Source organism: Morus notabilis, unplaced genomic scaffold, assembly GCF_000414095.1.
Source record: "Morus notabilis unplaced genomic scaffold, ASM41409v2 Scaffold409, whole genome shotgun sequence".
In the NCBI taxonomy this organism is placed as follows: domain Eukaryota; kingdom Viridiplantae; phylum Streptophyta; class Magnoliopsida; order Rosales; family Moraceae; genus Morus; species Morus notabilis.
Window position 1 is genome coordinate 489,414 of NW_010357248.1, and position 6,468 is coordinate 495,881.

The 6,468-nt window shown below is 36.8% G+C and overlaps 1 pseudogene; it reads right to left on the reverse strand.

Annotated features, from left to right (window-relative positions):
• Nucleotides 1-2,905: 2,905 nt before the first annotated feature.
• LOC21403805 overlaps nt 2,906-6,468 on the reverse strand; it is a 10,410-nt pseudogene continuing 6,847 nt past the window's right edge.

A 6,468-nucleotide genomic window follows, 5' to 3' on the forward strand; every position in this document is an offset into this window, starting at 1 on the left:
TAAGATAAGAATTTTTTTAAATTTGTGTTTGAGTGGGTCAAAACTTAAATTTGTATTTAGATAGTATTTTAATAAAAACTCAATGCTGATGAAAAATTTTAATAGGGTTTATGGGTCGGGTTTTATTCGTCTTTTCGTTGTCAACGCATAGAAAAAAAATCATCTCACTCAGAATTAAAACAAAAAAGTTATAGCATTTTTAATTTGAGTTCGAGTTTCTGAACTCGAGTTGAAGGGAAAACTTGAACTCGAATTTTAATCCTAAACTCGAGTTTAAAAGAACATGAACTCGAATAAAGTTGTAACTCGAGTTGTATTTTTTTGAGTTTTTCACTCAAAAGAACCAACCCTAAATTAGTTTATGTTACTCCATTTTTAAAGAGCAATATTTATTTAAACCTCCGTTAATCTTAGATTACGACTTTGTTCGAGACAAGTAGATGATGTTTAAGATAACCGATTTCCATACAAAGAGGATTAAAGAATGTTTATTAGAAATTAGCCTTCAAAGAAATATCTTAAAAAAATCACAATGTTATTTATTGGAAATGTTGGTATTTTTTCTACAGAAATAGTAGAAAATAGGCCAATATGAAAAGCTTAAGAAAGTATATAGGCTAACTTTTAGTTATAGAAATTAATATGTCATAACTTGTCAAGTTATGGTTCATAACCAGATAAGTTATGGACAAACTTGTCAAGTTATGGTTCATAGCCAGACAAGTTATGGACAAAAACCGTGAATTATGGACAATAACTTGTCAAGTTATGGTTCATAACCAGACAAGTTATGGACAAAAACAGTAATTTAGCATATTTATTAACTTATTATTGGCCCATTAATTTTAATTCATCTCAAGTCTTGGCCTATTTCCCTCTTTCTCCATTTTTTCTATTGGATCCTTAATCCAACATTAGGCTTATATGTGAATAGTTATATGTTGTAGACTATCATATAAGGTTAAGCCCATTTAAAATGGTCTATTAAGGTTTGGGTCATTTAGATTTTAATGTATCTAATAGGGTGTAGGCTTTTAATGTGTAGAAATTTAAGAGTAATTTCTATTTTTGTGATGGGTTAAAATAGACATACTAAAAGTTAATAGGGAAGTTATCTATATATAGTAGTTATGGTCTCCAGATCACACGTATTGTCATTCTATTATTTTCTGATATCCCATCATCAAAGAGAGAGCAAGAGAAAGCTAAAGGGTTATCTAGAAAAACGTGTTGATTTGAAAGACAAACTGCACGACTCTAGAGAGTAATTTACTGTCATGAATTTAGGTAAATTTTTGCTTATTATTCTGTTGATTCTTAGTGATTTAACATGAAAATTTCCTGGATTTTGAGGGATGTTTTACATCTAAGGATATTTTGTGAAGGAAGTAGAAAACGAATGAAAATTGTTTTCCCCTTTTCGTTTTCATTTTCTATTACTTATCAACAAAGTTATATTAAATAATTAATTATTAATTACTAATTATATTATATATTAATTAATAATTAATATATAGATATACTTAATAACTAATAAATAGATAGTAATTACTTAATTATTAATTAAATATTAATTTATTACTATTAAGTTTTTAATTTTGTTAATAAAAAAAGTAAATAATATAGTAATTGTTTATTTACTTACAGATTAATTGTCAAAAATTAATTATATAACATATTAACAATAAAACAAGTAATAATAGGTTATTAAATAAATAATAAATAATTAATATATCAATCATATATTATGTTAATTATAATATATTAATTAGTAAATAGTTGATAAATAAACAATAAATAGTAATTACTCAATTAATAATTAATATTAAATTTTAATTATTAATATGTAATATATTAATCAATAATAATTAATAATTGATAATTAGTAATTAATCATTATAAAAAGAATGATTACTAAAAATACTAACATAGTAATTACTTATAATTAATTACTAATTACTACTTTTTAATTATTTAGTATATTAATTTATTATATATATAGCTTAATTAGTAATGTATTCATTAATGTTAATTTATTCATCATTATTATATTATCATATTAATTTTTATTTTCTAAATAATTATCAATTATTAATTACTTAATATATTAATATATTAATTAAAGATTATTAATTACATGTACTCAAAACAAACATAAATGTAACTAAATAAAATTTCACTTTTTTATCATTCTCAAACCAATATCTTGAAAAATCATCAAATGTAATTTCATAATCGGTTCCAGAATGATTTTCAAAACAATCTCATTTTCATTTTTTACCAAAAATAAAATCATTTTGAAAATATTACCAAATAGACCTGTCATAACAGTTGCTAATTATGTATAATCTGCCATAAGTTTTTTGTAGAATTAAGAAATAGAAGTGTACAAAATTTTAAAAAGGATATTTATATTTTTATATCATGTGTTTTAGGTTTATTCAAAATTTATACCTTCAATTTTTAATCTCATCAAATGTATACCTTCAAATTAGATTTAATATACAAATCTATGTCTTATCTCGATCAATAATTGATTGACCTTTAAAATGACTAAACTATCCTTAAAAAATGGCAAAAAAACACTAAAACTTTCTAATATTAAGATAATTAACAATTAATAACACAAAATAATCCATTTGAATGGTATTTTACATATTTTAGAGGTTAAAATTGTGAGTTTAAAGTTTTTATTTTTAGGTTTTTTCTTTTTTCTATGTTTTTATTTAAGGGTATTTTAGGTCTTTTAAAAGTTAAAATCGACTGTGAAAATGTATAAATTTTGATATTAAATCTAATTTGAAGGTATATATTTAATAAGATAAAAAATTAAAAATATAGTTTTTAAATAAATTCAAAACACAAGGTATAAAAAAGTAAATATCCCATTTAAAATCGAGGGGAAGAACAGATAGTGATGCGTAAGTAATTTACATCAAAATTAAGCATCTCTACATACTACAAGTAAAAGGGTGGTGACAATAAGAATTAATGAATAATACAAAAGCGCAAAATTAACAGGTTCTTTGTAGGATAAAGAAAAAGGGGTTGTAAACCGGCAGACTTTATTAACCGCCAACCACTTTTGTTTAAACGCAGCAAGTTGTATATTAGTATGAACCAAGGACCTGATAACATAACAAAAGGTAATTTCAGCTTCAAAAAGAATTTAAATATTGAATTACTGATTTTGACATAGCTTACGTACCTCAAAGCTGTCGGTAGAACTCGCGCAATTTTTATTTTTATTTTTTCCTTTTTATATGACTATCTGCTACTATCTCACCCAAAAAAATCTTCCTCAAAGTAGCAAAACCTGAAATTGGCTTGGCAGTCACACTTCCACAGTGCCATTATACCAGCCATCAATGCTTTTGGGAAGCTGGAGTATTCTCCGTCAAGGATGATCCCAACTGAAGCATAAGAGGATACACAGGACTAAACTCCTTGTCTCCTCTGGCCCTCACTCTCGAAGCATAATCATCCAGAGTTGCTTTTATACCCTTCCAAATCTGATCCTCCCCTTGAGAATCTAACCACAATGAATATTGCAGAGGTGGGAGTTTGTTCCTCTGAAGTGGCGACTGCAATTCGTCGGGCCCCCGGGTGTAGAGATGGTGAAGTATGATACTTGGTGGCAGGTCTTGAAGAAGAGGAGAAGCTGCCAGTTGAGATGATTCCAAGAAGATGAGAGGCCGAAATGCACGAAGGGCTCTGTATGGTGCACCAAGTTGTTCTACAGGGAACAAACTTTGGCCAACAGCTAATTCAAGCTCAGCCATATCCCTAGCCATCCTAAGCTTGCCTGATTCTGAAAGTGGTCTAAGAAGTGAAGCATGTCTGATAAAGAATATAAGAACCCTAGTGCAAATGTTTTCTGCCCCAGTATTGGTAGTATTTGTCGAGGGCAACAACCTAGACAGGAATTCACTACGGAAGTGAAGAATACATTTCTGCAGCTCCTCCATGTAAGATGATGCATTGTTATCCATTGCAGCATCCAAGTCAAGTGTACCAAACTTTTGGTCATGAATTTGCAAGATGCAAGACTCAAGGCGGTCAAGCATAGCTTGGAACAAAGATGTTACTGAATCACAGGCAACCCCATATATTGCACCTAACGAGGGAGACAATACATCTGCAGCAATAGTAGGTAGTCCCGTAAGCATAGATGATACGCGTGTGTGAATTTCTTGCAAATGCTGACATAATGCAAAGTCCCGTAAGCATATGACTGATAGGTCCCCGCCTCTTAGGTTTGTATATGCAAGAAGGGGAGAGAGAGACGGAAAGGGGCAGGTTGGTAATTTGGGGTAGCAATGAGCATCGGGATAAGGAATTCTGTTAGTAAGAGTGAGGACTTAGTTATTGGCAAGGAGAATAAATAGCCTAGAGGGGAAAATAGGAAGGATCGTGAATTGAGTGAGGAATAGATTCTGTGGAGGCTAGGAGGAGTCCTCAAACTCTCCTCCGTCCTTTATTTTCAGTTGTAACTTTTCTTGTAATTGGTTTTCCGATTGATTCAATACAAAGGAGCCAGGCCCTTTTCCTGGTTATTGTTTCCATTCTTGCCGTAAATTACCTTCTCAGCCATAGGGTCCTAACAATCTGGTATCAGAGCACCGATCCATGGCGCACCAGCTAGATCGGGTGGGATCCTTGGAAAGACGATTGAATAATTTCCAGGATGCTCTTCAGACTTTTGAGACGACGGTGGATCCAGTACCACGGATGCAGGAGGAGGTGGCTTCCATGGGAGAACGGATCGGCGAGATGCGAGAGGTTGCTGCGGTGGGAGCCAAGGTGGAAGGGATCCAAGGCACCATCAACCGACTCGAGGAGCTCATGTTACGACAAGCTCGACATTATCGCTCTCCCCCACGGCGGGCCAGAGAGGGTAATTCACCTCTTGGGAGATTTTCGGAGGACCGTACTCCGCCAAGGCACGAATACGGACGGCCAGCTTGAGCCGAACCAAGTCCTCCGAGAAGGGAGCACGCCCGAGGAAGGGAGGGCTACACTCGATTTCGATCTCCAGAGAGGCCTCGCGCAAGGGTGGAACATCGTGGTAAGAAGCTTGAACTCCCTGTTTTTCATGGCGATGACCCACACGGATGGGTCTTCAGAGCGGAACGGTATTTTGCTATTAATGACATCGACGAGAGGGAGAAGGTGGTGGCCTCAGCGGTGTGCATGGAGGGAAAAGCTCTGGGATGGTTCCAGTGGCTGGATGCGCAGGAACTATTCGTTGGATGGGAAGATCTGCGGGAAGCGATCCTCCAGCGCTTTGGCCGTTCCCGAGAAGGCGACCTGACTGAAAGACTGATGGCGATTAGACAAAATGGCGGGGGGGCGGATTACAGGGAGGAGTTCGAAGCACTCGCGGCGTCGTTGAGGGGAATTCCAAAATTAGTTTTCAGGGGGGCCTTCTTGAACCTTCTTGAATGGATTGAGGGAGGACATAAGGGCTAAGGTCAAGATGCACAGGCCCATTAACCTGATAGGAGCCATGGACCTGGCCCAGCAAGCAGAGGAAAGGCTGGACGCAGTGGATCGGATCCGGAGGGCCCGGACGGGGTGGATTAACCATTTGGATATGGGCGCACGGACCGGGTTCAGTAACTCGACTTCTAATACGATGTCGTTCAGCCCAGGAGATAAGACAGAGAGCTCACTTCGATCCCAAAACTGGCGAGACCAAGGGCTCGCACCTCGGACTCGCGAGGTTCCACCGACTGCGAGTTCCACGGCAAGCGTCGGTACTAATTACCGACGCATGTCCTATGACGAGGTTCAACAACGGCAGGCTCGTGGGCTCTGTTTCAAATGCGACAAGAAATTCAGCCCAGGCCATAGGTGCAAGAATTGGCAGCTACAAGTCCTCGCGCTCGGAGAAGACGAGTCCAGCGGGGAAGAGTGCCAAGAAGAGGGGGAGGAGCCAGCCAAGGTGACGGAGGGGGAAAGAGAGGAAGCCCTAGGATTGTCCTTTCATTCTCTTAAGGGGATGGCCACGGCAAAGACCATGAAATTGAAGGAAACTTTGGGGAATCGGGAGGTCATAATTTTGGTAGATAGTGGGGCCTCCCACAGTTTTATTGCAGCGGATTTGGTGCACAAATTAGCTATTCCTACTGATTCCACGGTTCGACACAGGATTGAGGTGGGCAATGGTACGAGTTTCAAGCAGTGTGGGGTGTGTCGGGGAGTGAAAATACTGGTTCAGGGATACTGGGTAGTGGAGGACTTTTTTCCATTTGATTTGGGCAGCGCTGACGTAGTTCTAGGCATATCATGGCTCAAGACCTTAGGAGAAGTGTGGGCGGACTGGGCTAAGTTCACCATGAGGTTCCAGAAAGGAACAGACTGGATTTGTTGGACAGGAGACCCCTCTTTGAGTTATTCTCCGGTCAGTTTGCGTTCCCTGTCTCGCATCTGGAACACTACCGGGGGGGGGGGGGGGGGGGGGGG